The sequence below is a fragment of the Urocampus carinirostris genome, chromosome 6, assembly GCF_059441175.1.
Source record: "Urocampus carinirostris isolate Australia breed hairy pipefish chromosome 6, RoL_Ucar_1.0, whole genome shotgun sequence".
Lineage (NCBI taxonomy): Eukaryota > Metazoa > Chordata > Actinopteri > Syngnathiformes > Syngnathidae > Urocampus > Urocampus carinirostris.
In genome coordinates this window covers 18,717,994-18,731,275 of record NC_142354.1, presented here as the reverse complement: position 1 = coordinate 18,731,275, position 13,282 = coordinate 18,717,994, and the positions used below count along the sequence as shown (strand labels likewise).

General features: G+C 39.8%; 1 long non-coding RNA gene and 1 other non-coding gene across 4 annotated transcripts in view; one reads left to right on the top strand and one right to left on the bottom strand.

Moving 5' to 3' along the window:
* Window positions 1–8,966: 8,966 nt before the first annotated feature.
* Window positions 8,967–13,282, bottom strand: part of LOC148363996 (uncharacterized) — a 6,194-nt gene continuing 1,878 nt past the window's right edge. The window contains exons 3-4 of one of the 3 annotated variants that reach the window (XR_015850719.1): window positions 11,204–11,241; window positions 8,967–9,111 (exon numbers count right to left, since the gene is read on the bottom strand). This is a non-coding gene — a long non-coding RNA (uncharacterized LOC148363996). Of the gene's footprint in view, window positions 9,112–10,897; window positions 11,242–13,282 lie in introns of those variants that run through there. The other 2 variants (XR_015850718.1, XR_015850717.1) reach the window with 2 other exon arrangements.
* Window positions 9,480–9,551, top strand: trnap-ugg (transfer RNA proline (anticodon UGG)). Its single transcript has one exon. It is a non-coding gene; the product is annotated as a tRNA-Pro (tRNA).

Genomic DNA, 13,282 nt, shown 5'->3' with positions numbered 1-13,282 from the left:
ACTATTATCGTGGAAAAATACTTGCTGTTTATTCAAGTTTTTTCAATTCATGACTAAATGACTTAAGAGGCAGTTTGATATAATTGCCTTTTATAGCTTCATTAAGTCATAGTACATAATAAAACGCCTGCAGTCAGTCACACTGTACTTCGAATGAGAAGCAATCAAAATGATTTCTTAAAAATATATGGATTAATCCGAGTTAAACTTAGATAAATTAAGCAACATTTTTTGTAATGATATTTCAAGCGTTTTGTTTCGATCATATTTTTGTGTTTTTTGGACTAGTGGGTTTTAATACAACATATTATTGAGAGGAAATCATTTGGCTTGACTTATGCTTAGAGTAACTATGGTGTCAATAGGGCTCTAGTAGCTTTAATATGAAAGTTAAAGGGGCAGTGTGTAGTTTATTGATCAGCTCCTCCTAGAGGTTATATATATATATTATATATATATATATATATATATATATATATATATATATATATATATATATATATATTATATATTCCTTCTTCTTCTTGTCTATCTTTTTTCTTGGATTATTTTCGCTTTCCCACTTCATCTTTTCTTTTTGATTTATTTTGCTCCCTCTGTTTATTTCACTCCAATTTTTCCAACTTTCCAATCTTCATTTACCTTTTGTTTTCTTTTATCCCCCTCTCTCTTTATTTATTGTTTCTTTCCTTTTTTCCTTTTTACAGGGCTTTTTTCTTTTCCCTTTTATTTTTTCCCCTCTTGTTTTCTTTTCACTTTTCTGGTCACTTTGAGTCGCTGAAGTTTGTATTCTTCCTTGTGTTTTTAGTACTCATTTTCTGTTACGCTACACTTTAAAGCGGGAAACAATACACACTGTCTCTTTCCTGTGTTTGAATCCATGTAAAATACGTAATCATTTGTTACTGATTGATTGATTGATTCATTGATTATCTTATTAATTCTCAATGCTTTTTTATTTTCATTTTTAGATCTGATTTTGTGTATAACATTTTATAAAAAAATATTTGAGAAGAGTGAAACGTTTTTATGAGAGCTTTTCTCGTATAGAAAACCCAATTTGGCCCATCATCAGTCCGGCTGGACCCTGATTCAGTTGAGTTTGAGACCCCTGTTTTGGGTTAACCTTCAGCAGTAATCTAAAACTGGCCACTAGAAACCACTGTTTGCCAAAATTTAATTCGTACACGGGCAAGCCTCAAACTCAATGTAAAGCGCTTTGGGAAGTCATTGACTTGAAAAGCGCTATATAAATGCAGATCATTTCATTTCATTTCATTTCATTTCATTTGAACTTGGGGGCCACACGATAGAACACACATTCTCTCGGGGGCGGACTAGTAGATTAAAGAGAAAGAAAAAGAGATAAAGAAATAAGAGAAAGAGGGAGGAAAAAGGAGAGAGGGCAGGACAAAGAAAAAAAGGGAGAGAGGGAGAAAGTGTGAGAAACAAAAGAGATAACAAGTCGTGAGAGAGGGGGAAAAGAAAGGGAGTGGAAGAAAGAAATCCAAAGAGAAATAGAAAGACAGAAGGAGAGAAAAGAAAAAAGAAAGCGCAAAGGGTATGAAGAGAGAAAGAGAAACGAGAGAAAAGAGAAAATAAAGCGCGAAGGTATGAAGAGAGAAAGAGAAAAGAGAGAAAAGAGAAAAGAAAGCGCAAAGGGTATGAAGAGAGAAAAGAGAAAGAGTGAGAGAGGAGGGAAGGAAAGCAAGAAAAAAATGAAATCCAAAGACAAATTGAAAGCGAGAAGGAGAAAAAAGAGGAAAGAGAGAAGGGGAAAGCGAGAGAGAGAGAAACTAGAGCAAAAGATGGTAAAAAGAAAGAGAGAGAACAAAGAGGAAAGAGAGACGGGGAAAGCGAGAGAGAGAGAAAATAGAGCAAAAGAAGGTAAAAAGACAGAGAGAGAAAGAGACAAAGAGGAACAAAGAAAAAGAACAGAGTGAGTAAAAGAGAGAGACAGATGGAGTGTGGCAGGAAAAGGGAGGAAGAGAGAGCAAGAGAGAGAGAGAAAAAGAAATACAACTCCATCGTCCATGTGAGAAGCAACTGGCTCTGGCAACATCAAGTGAACATATTTCAACCTGTAGCTGTTTTTTCTCTTGCGCTTCCCTTATCTCGCTGGCCGGATTTAATACCTTAGCCGGCCTCATCCGGCCAGCGGGCCGCCTGTTTAAAACCTCTGCCTCGCACGCTAAAAATCAATTAAAATACTGTAAAACAGTTACTTTATTCTGGGTATTTCTACTTGAACACAAGACATACCTTCCGCCTTTTTCTGGTATTTGACCACTCCTTGAATTGTACTCGTACAACTCTTTTTCACGTCACAGATAATACATGATTCATAGTTGTACTTCTCAGAAAAGTGTGATCCTTCAAAGTCCAGTCATTCCACTTTTCTGTTTTTTTCCAAATATCATTCAAATAATGCCCGATTTTAGACATTTTTGTGTCCATTATCACAGTATTGAATAATTAGCACCATTACTAAATGTCACAATAAAAAGACAAAAACGGCCGGTATCTCTTTTCTTTCAATTGTTTGCCAACCTTCATAAATCTAAATGTATTTACGTCCCTAAACATACGCAAACCTCTGGGCCTCAAATATTTGAAATACTTTAAGGTAGGGACGATAAAGCACCATGACTCAACGAAAATGACATCACGGAACTCATTGCTTTATGGTTGTTGTAGAGACACGTTTGCCAATAGAAAATCAATGACATTTTCTCTCGTTCCCAGAATAAAAATGGAATCATCAACACAGCCCAGAAAATCATTGGCTGCCCTCTGTCCAGTCTGGAGGACATTACCAGCAACATCATAATTAATAATATCGCACCCTGGCCACCACCTCTTTAAACTGCGGCAATTACACATTTATATATATATATATATATATATATATTAGTGAAGAAAATAAGTATTTGAACTCCCTGCTATTTTGCTATTTCTCCCACTTAAAAATCATAATGGGGTCTAAAATTTTCCTCGTAGGTGCATGTCAACTGTGAGAAAGATAAACTAAAAAGAAAAATCCAGAAATCACGATGCATGATTTTTTTAATGATGTGTTTGTGTGACACAGCTGCAATTCAGTATTTGAACACCTTTGTATCATTTGGAATTCTGACGCTGAAAGACCTGTTAGTCCACCCATTCGAAGAACACCATCCCTACTGTGAAGTACGGGGCTGGAGGAACATGCTTTGGGGGTGGTTTTCTGCACATGGGACAGGATGAGTGCACTGCATTAAAGAGAGGATTACTGGGGCTGTGTGTGGATTGTGAGATTTTGTGGAACAACCTGCTTCCCTCAGTCAGAGCGTTGAAGATGGGTCTTCTAACAACGACCGGAAGCACACAGCCAGGAAAACCAAGGAGTGGCTCCATAAGAAAACATTGAGGTTTTAGCATGGCCCAGCCAGTCTCCAGACCTGAACCCAATCAAAAATCTTTGGAGGGAGCTCAAACTCTGCGTTTCTCAGCGGCAGCCCAGAAACCTGTTGGATTTAGAGAGGATCTCTGCGTGGAGGAGTGGGCCAAGATCTCTCCTGCAGTGTGTGCAAATCTGGTGAAAGACTGCAGGAAACGTTTGACCACTGTAATAGACAACAAAGGCTACTGTACCAAAAATTAACTCTTTAAAACAGGGAACAACAACAACAGCGCGTTGCTATATCTCTAGCCGGAAGAAGGGAAAGCGCAACCTTGTAACCTGTCCCACTGGAACTCTTTACTCAACAAAAATGTTCCGTGGGTTAATTATTAAACCCACCACAGAATATCAATAAAACATACATACCGTTTTTCAAAAGCTCTGACAATGTTTGTAGTTTCATGTGATATCTTCAAGCCAGTGTGATCGTTACAGTATTGAATGAGCTTTCATTTTTCTTCTAATGTTCGGTCCTTCAGCGTAATATTCTTCAGTGTTGTTTTGCAAGAATAGATCACCACTTCAATCGAAGCACAACAAGATAGAGTCGGTCAGTGATAAGCAGGAAGACAACCCACAAAGACAAACGCACAGAGAAATTTGTTTCTCTATGGACAAAGGGATGGCATACACATTCGGGGGACGTTGTGTCATCCAGCCTCTTCCGGGAAGAAGACTTCCAAGACTGCATCTCAATTGGAATACGACTCCGGAAGATCCATCTATCAATTATCTGCACCGCTTATCCTCCGTAGGGTCCCGGGGGTGCTGGAGCCCATCCCAGCTATCTTCAGGCAGTGGGCAGGGGACACCCTGAACTGGTTGCCAGCCAGTCCCAGGGCACACAGAGACAGACAATTCGCTCGCTCATTCACACCTAGGGACAATTTGGACCGGCCAAATCACCTGACATGCATGTTTTTGGAATGTGCCCTGAGGAAACCCACACAAGCACGGGGAGAAAATGCAAACTCCACAGAGGAACGTTCGATCTGATGACCTCAGAACAGTGCCACACACGCGCTAACCACTGCGCTGCCGTGGTGCCCTGACTCCAGAATAGACGCGGTAAAATGCATAGGAATGGATTGAAATGATTAAGATTTTGATCCGGAACAGCCGAAGATCCACATATTATTCGGTGTGGCAGCACGGCGGTGCAGTGGTTAGCGCATGTGCGGCACAGTTCATGTCATGGGAACCTCCTGCGTGGGTTCAAATCCAGCTCCAGACTTCCTGTGCGGAGTTTGTATGTTCTCCCCGTGCTTGCGTGGGTTTCCTCCGGGCACTCCGGTTTCCTCCCACATTCCAAAAAACATGCATTTCAGGTGAATTGGCCGGTCCAAATTGTCCCTAGGTGTGAATGAGCGAGTGAGTTGTCTGTCCCCGTGTGCCCTGCGATTGGCTGGCAACCAGTTCAGGGTGTCCCCTGCCCAGTGCCCGATGATTGCTGGGATGGGCTCCAGCACCCCCGCGACCCTACTGAGGATAAGCGGTGCAGCTGATGAGATGAGATGCATAGATTTTTCGTAAGGAATACATTAGAAATCATCCGGACCAAACTTTTTATCCGGATCTTCGTGAAAACTGAGTCCGGAGTAACCGAGTTCTACTGTAGCTGAGATAGGAAGATGATTCTTCCTATTGAAGGATTTTATACATTTTACTATAAAGGATTTTATACGATTAAATACAAGTTACATTTATCGCGTCCAATGAAGATTTTCACCGGGTAGGCTGAAGTTCAATGACAGGTCACGCTGATCTGAATGCGGAATGTTTCGGCTGGGGAATTTTGATAACAGGACTCTTGACGGGGGACGGCAGGCGATGTTTGGAGTACAAGGCCCTGATTACGTAGAAACACTCTCCTGTTTTGAGTTTCTCCAGACATCGAGGCGAGGAGGTGGACCCCACGTGGGGGTTTTCATTGCCACGCCCATGGGAGGAGCCGGCACACCAGCTTGCGGAAAAAAAAACGTGGGCAGAAGATCGAGGAAGATTGAGAGAGGAGGCTTGACGGAGACTCGAGCGACACTAATTCGGCTAATTCGGCCATACATTCGATGGAGTTAACTTAGCTTAATTAATTAAGAAATGTCCATCTTTTCCCATCAAGAAACAAGCGCGCATTGTTAGGTGAATGAAGGTTGTGTTTGGTTAATGGAGTCAGATAACTAATTCGAACAATTTGGTAAATGGTACATTTTAATTTTTTAATTCTAACACGTTTCATCCACATCAAGTGTAGTAGCCCCCTCATGTTGTCGGATAAGTTCCTGTTTTATATGAAGCAAGCTTGATTTTTATGGATTATCGTGGGCAGAAACTTCTCTAGCTGCAATCAAAATTTTTGAGACTATAATTACCTGGTTCTGTTGTGTGTTCGTTCTTTTTCAGCAGTCCAGCGATAAGGGCTTTGTTAAAATTCTCCTGAAGAGACCCAAATTGATTCCTGAAGCACCTCAGTGATTATTGGACATAGAATATCTATATATTTCTTTTAGTACTCAATTTTATGACTTCCACCAGTGATGTAGGAGTATCTAAGTTTATCTCATCTCCTTGGGAAATTTGTGGTACGTCGATTTTTTGGAAGAATGATTCTCAAATCTCAAAATACATTTCGTATTTATTCAGCTATCGTAACTTTTTTAACTTTTTTGACTGCTGAAATAGTGTTATTTGAGTCGAGCTGCTTTAATTGTCAGGGTGTTACTGTGATGAAAGCGCGTCTTTAATCTAAATAATGGATATTCTGCTTTCTGTTTGTGTCAGGACCAGAACGGAAATAGGACCCAATTGCGTTACGTTTCTCACAAGTTTTATTAAAGGAAAGAGGAAGGGCTGCGCCCACGATCCGGTGTTCGCTAGGCACGGGAAGCAAGTCGCTCTCGTTCCTTGGATTACGATCCGAACACGGAAGTGGATCTCCCGTAGCGAGCGATGGTGGTGCCAAGGACGGAAAAACAGGTTGATAACCGAGACAGGAGAGCAAAAACGTGGTCGGGGTCAGAAACGGGTCGTAAGCCGGGACGGGAGAGCAGACGTGGTCAGGATCAAAACGGGGCGTAGCCGGAGACAGACGGGAGCAAAACCGCGACAGGTGGGAGTCTGAGTCGAAAAAGGCTTGCCGAGTATACACTGAGGTTCGCAGAGGGACTGACAAAAGGGGACAAACAGGACTGGGTTCAAATACTGATCGGGAGCCAATCAGAACCCGCGGCAGTTAGCGCCAAAGGAGCGGGTACAGCTGAGTCATATCAGTCATCATGACAGTTTGTAAATTTCATGTAATGTCCTCAATAGTATCTCACTTGTTGATTTTTACAACCTTTCTCGTAATAAATCCTTTCCTTCCAGGTGAGTCACACAGCCAATAGATTACAACAGTGAGAATGATTGCTCTTTCTTTTTTTAAATAACAAAAAGACTTGACACTTTCACAAAGCAGGTAGGTTCTTTCCAGGCAGTTATTTTGATGTGACTGGTTTCTTTTTAGTTGTGTACAAGAGGCAATTAGCGTGCTGGTGTTGGATGTTACTCACAATCTTCTACTCAAACAGCTCATTGTTTGACAATATTTTCACAGCCCATCCCAAGGGTGGTATTCAACATGTTTTTCCTTTTTTTCCTTTTTAATGATAATAACCACGATAATATTACTGATAACTATAACCTTTATGATGAAAACATCATTAAAAATAAGAATGAGTGTAAACCTACTGTGTAGACCGATATAATGGGTCAGCAGGGGCTGTTGTTTACAAGAGTGACGGTAGCGGGGATCAGGCTTTACCCAAGGGCGGCCTTCCTGAGTCTTATTGTTGTATATCTGCACCCTGTTGGTAGCGGGACGAAATGTTGGTATAGTGGCTTTGTGTTTATTTTACACAACACAAGCCTCACCCAGAGGGGTCTTGACATGATTGCCGTCCATCTTGCTGCAACTGGTACCCCCCCAAAAAAAGTTGGCAAAATGCTGGGGCTGCGGTTTGTATTCTTCCTTGTGCTTCTTAGCACTGGTTTTTTGCTTGTACTATTATATACAGTGACATCTAGTTCCGGCGTGATGAAGGGGCCTATCGTGGAAGAAGAGCCGGAGCTAGCGAAGCGGCTAGCGGCGTTATAAGTCTTCGGTAACATCCGTAATCATGGTAAATGCAAACTCACGACCAAATAAGATCATCGAGTGCTGGTGGAAAACATCGAAGCGCACAGGGAGCGCAGTTGCTATGTTTTGCGGAAACGTGGCTCACGTTTAGCATTCCGGACGCTAACGTGTAGCCACCCGGAGCTACCCGGAGCTATCCGGCTTCAACACCGCTAAACAGAGACACGAAAGCCGGGAGGAATCGGAGAGGAGGCGGACTTGCTAACACGAGGTGGTGTATCCCTGAATTTTCACAAAGAACAGTTTTCCATCTGCCGCAGGGATGTCGAACTTTTGGACTGGCGTGACGTCATCCACTCCGCCACAAGCACCCCTAGGGCATCATGTTAATAAACAACGGGGTAGACTGCTGGAAGTGTGAATTTCCCTACGGGGATGAATAAAGTATCTATCTATCTATCTATCTATCTATCTATCTATCTATCTATCTATCTATCTATCTATCTATCTATCTATCTATCTATCTATCTATCTATCTATCTATCTATCTATCTATCTATCTATCTATCTATCTATCTATCTATCTATCTATCTATCTATCTATCTATCTATCTATGTGTGCTAATAACCATGGAGGACCAATCGTGCGATATATAGAAATAAATGCATGAATAAATAAATACATGAAAATATATGCCATATAAATAAATTAACAGGTAAATGAATCCTGTAGTGCCGAAATGAAAGACATAAATGGGATTTATTTCTCAATTTTTTCAATTGTTTTTGTATTTTGTCGTATATTATATATATATATATATATATATATATATATATATATATATATATATATATATATATTGTATTTTGTATATTTTCTCATATTTTGTCCTGTATTTTGTTTTGTATTTGGTCAATGATTTTGCGGTTTATTTTCTCATGTATTTTGTCATGATTCTATTGTGTATTTTATAGTGTATTTTGGCATTTATTTTATCACGCGTTTTGTAGTCTATATTGTCATGTATTATGTTATATATTTTGTAATCCATATCTTTGTGTATTTTGTTGTGTATTTGCCATGTTGCATATAATGTATTAAGTCATTTCCCTTTTCAAATAGTTTATCCTGTATTTTGTCCTATATTTTTTATCATGGAAGAAGAGCCGGAGCTAGCAAAGCGGCTAGCGGCGTTATAAGTTTTCAGTACCATCCGTAATAATGGTAAATGCGAACTCACGACCAAATAAGATCATCGAGTGCTGGTGGAAAACATCGAAGCGCACAGGGAGCGCAGTTGCTATGTTTTGCGGAAACGTGGCTCACGTTTAGCATTCCGGACGCTAACGTGTAGCCACCCGGAGCTACCCGGAGCTATCCGGCTTCAACGCCGCTAAACAGAGACACGAAAGCCGGGAGGAATCGGAGAGGAGGCGGACTTGCTAACACGAGGTGGTGTATCCCTGGATTTTCACAAAGAACAGTTTTCCATCTGCCGCAGGGATGTCGAACTTTTGGACTGGCGTGACGTCATCCACTCCGCTACAAGCACCCCTAGGGCATCATGTTAATCTGTTAATAAACAACGGGGTAGACTGCTGGAAGTGTGAATTTCCCTACGGGGATGAATAAAGTATCTATCTATCCATCTATCTATTTATCTATCTATCTATCTATTGGTCAAATACTACACACTTTTCTTTGAAATAAGAGAGGTTAGTGAACTGTACAATATATGAAGGTTTTTTGGTCAAAAAGACAATATCTCTGCCTTTAGTTATCACTGAAAAGTTTTTTCTTAAATATGATTGTATACTATTAATCTGAGGTTTTGCTGTATGGATGGATATAAAGTAATTATCTTTAAATTTAAATAAAACCAAAGTAATATTCTTCGGTAATCGTAAGGCAAATCAAGATTTGGCTTGTTGGTCTAGTGGCATGATTCTCGCTTTGGGTGTGAGAGGTCCTGGGTTCAATTCCCAGACAAGCCTTCCTGAGAGTGACTCTTGTGGTGTACGGTCACTGTGTCAAGGTATGATGGATCCCAAATGTCTTCATCTTAACCAGCTCGGTAGCCTAGCAACCAGCTCGGTAGCCTAGAAACCAGCTCGGTAGCCTAGATGGTAGGGCGCCCGCTCGGAGACTGGGAGGTCGCTGGTTCAAGCCTCGGCCGAGTCATACCTAAGACTTACAACATTGGTACTCATTGCCTCCCTGCTTGGCGCTCAGCATTAAGGGTTGGAATTGGGGCGTTTGGTCACCTAATGACTAAAATGGCTGCGCCCTGTTTGGCTGCGGCTGCATCGGCTCGCTACAGTTTAACTGTACGTGTCAGTTGTATCGACATTTCGTTCTGTGTGCATTGTTACAAAGAATGACAATAAAAGTAAATTCAATTAGAAGTAAAAATGGATGGTGTCGCAACAGACATTGTATCAGAAATTAAGTTTTTAGGGGTCATAATGGACAATAAATTAAGTTGGAAAACACACATCAGACACATACAAACTAAGGTATCTAAAAGCATTTCAATAGTTAATAAAGCCAAATTTATTTTAAATTATAATGCATTGTATTTATTATATTGTTCTCTCCTTCTGCCATATTTAACATATTGTGCAGAAGAAGGGGCAATAATTACCAGAGTTCACTACAGCCCCTTTTTATCCTTCAAAAACGTGCCATAAGAACCATACACAGGGTAGGATACCGGGATCATACCAATATTTTATTCATGCAGTCCAAATGATTAAAATTGGATGATTTAATACATTTTTTTACTTCACAACTGTAATTTAAGGTCAACAAAAACATAGTGCCAGAAAACATACAAAAATTATTCACTCGGAAAGAGGGAAATTATAACTTGAGGGGCTGTGGTGAATTCAAAATCCCAAAGGTGAGAACCACCAGGAAAAGTATGTGTGTGTCTGTGTGTGAAGTCAGACTTTGGAATAATTTGCAAAATGAGATCAAACAATGTCCAACTATCCATGTGTTCAGATTTAAATACAAAAAAAGCATTACTGGAGAAATACAGGGATGAAGAAAATGGGATATGAGGGAGATTGGAAATACTGCATTTCTAACTATGGTTAACTTGTTGTTATTGTTGCTATTATTATATCAGAACAGTTATTATAAGTATTGTGTTTATTTTTATTGTTATTATCACTGGTGCCGCAGTGACATTATGCGCATTATGACGTTGAGGGATGGGTATTGCGAAGATTAGTGTATAAAATATGTGATTATTGTAACTATTATAATTATTGATATCTGACATATGTAATAAGTATATCCATGAGATTTTGTTGTATTGGACACAAGAGGAGCTATCTATAAAATGTATTTAATAGGGAAGATAAAGGGGTAGAAAAAATAAGCATCTGCTTCTGACTACCCCTTTTCGAACATGTTATGTGACATTATTCTGTTGTTGACTCATTGTTTTTGTCCTGTTTTTATTTTTATGTTCGAAATAAAAGTTTTCATTCATTCATTCAGGTTTTTTTGATTAATATGACAGCAGTGTTGTAGGATGAATATTACCGGTAGTTATTTAGTAAAAGACTTAGTTATATTCATAGGAAGCTTCCAAAGACAGACTTATTTCATATTCAATTAGTCGTTCTTTCCTTACTGTGTTTGTCCCGGTGGGACCCCAAATCACCAGAAACCCTAAGAAGATAAGACAAGCAGAACATGTCAAGTCATGTTTATTTGTGACGCCCTAAATCACAAGGAATCTCAAAGGGCTGCACAGACCACAGATTATTGCAAACCACGGACTATCATTCCACCATCCCCTGATCTAAAACCTACATAAGGGCAAGGAAAAACTCAAAAACCTTAACATAATAAGAAAACCCTGAGAAAGGAACGCACATGAGGTGATCCCCCTTACAGGATGACCAGGCTGCAATGGATTTTGCAATAACAAACAATACACAGATATTGTCAACGTGAAATAACGGTCATTCATAAACGAGAATATAAGTGTGTTTTAAGCCTAGATTTAAACAGTTCCTCCAAGGTTGCAGATCGAATCTCAGAGGCCAGAGAATTCCACAGCACCGGGGCTCAAATAGGGAACGCTCTCGAACCTGCTGATTTCTTTTTGCCTCTTGGGATCACTAGTAGACCAGCGCTTTCAGAGCGAAGGCTCCGAACCGGAACATGTTGGGAAATTAAATGGGAAAGATACGAGGGAGCAAGTCCACGCATGATTTTGTATTATACCAACAGAACCTTAAAAATCACATCTTAACCTAACAGGGAGCCAATGCAGGTTAGGTCAAATCGGGGTAATATGATCAAACTTTCTTGTCTTAGTTAAAAGCCTCGCTGCAGCACTTTTCACCAGCTGCAGGCTTTTGATTTTGGACTTCGGGAGACCGGAGAGTTGTGCATTACAGTAATCGAGACGAGAGGTAACAAACGCATGAATTATAATCCCCGCATCCGACTGAGACAGCATAGGGCGAATTTTAGCAATGTTGCGAAGATGAAAGAAAGCTGTTCTAGTGATATTCTTCTCGTGTGTTTAAAAGGATGAATTGGGGTCGAATGTGAAAATCTAAATTTTTGACTGAGTCACTCTGGTTGACGTAACATTTGAAATTTCATTTCCTTGTTCCTATTTGTTAACGCTTGTCAGTCTTGTCAAAGGGAAAACAAAACAATTTACTTTCTGTTGCAATTTGTATACAAGTCCGACTGCATTTGTGACGCAGCCCTAACTGGTAGTCTATCAATCAATCCTCCCGTGATGACGTAATTCCATCTCGGGGTTTTCTTTACTTTTCTCAGTACTAATCTCAAATCCACTGTACTGCTCTATAAACTAGCCTGTCTGCATTCATAATCCAGCAGAGCCTGTTCTTGTTCTCACCATTTATATCATAGTAAAGGAAGTAAATGTGTGAACTGTTACTGTCTACAAATTTAAATAAAAGTGACATTTGTGTTGATTTCAAGTAGTTCTCATTACATTTTATTTTTGTAAATTTAATGTTAGTCATTGGGAAAATGTTGTTTGCTCTTATCTTTTTAATTCATTTAATGTAGTTGACTTCATTGCACATTTCTTGTTCTTTGTACATATGATCTTGCTAATAAGTATTTTCTTTTTATTTCACTATATTTTACTTATATTATCACTTAAATGAGTTAAAGACAGTTTTATTCCTTGTGGCTGTGCAAAATTGAAAGAAAAATATGCTAGTATAAGAGAAATGATATTTGAAAATGTGCATGTTTGTCAGCAAACAGAATATGAAAATGTTTTTTTCTTATTTCAGTATTATTCTCGTCCTAATGATGAACTTCCAGTGTTGAACAAGATCGAAACTGTCATGCTGGAATTGTAGTCATACTGTGATCTCTAGTTTATTGTGAAAGCTTACATTCCAAAAATAAGTTAAGCGAAATCCGCTTTATTATCTTAAATTATTAACGTTGTCAGGACCAGAACGGAGACAGGACCCACTTGCGTGTGTTTCTCTTAGTTTTATTGGGAAGAAGGGAAAGGATAGTACACACGATCTGTAGATCGCTCGTTGCGGGGAGCAGGTTGCTCAGACGCGGAGAGTGGAAAAAAACAGATCAGTAGCCGGGACGGGGGAGCAAAATTGTAGTCGAGATCAGAAAAGGGGGTCGGAGCCAGGAAACAGACAGGAATCAGAACAGAAGAGAGTCAGGGTCAAAGAGCTTGCCTAGC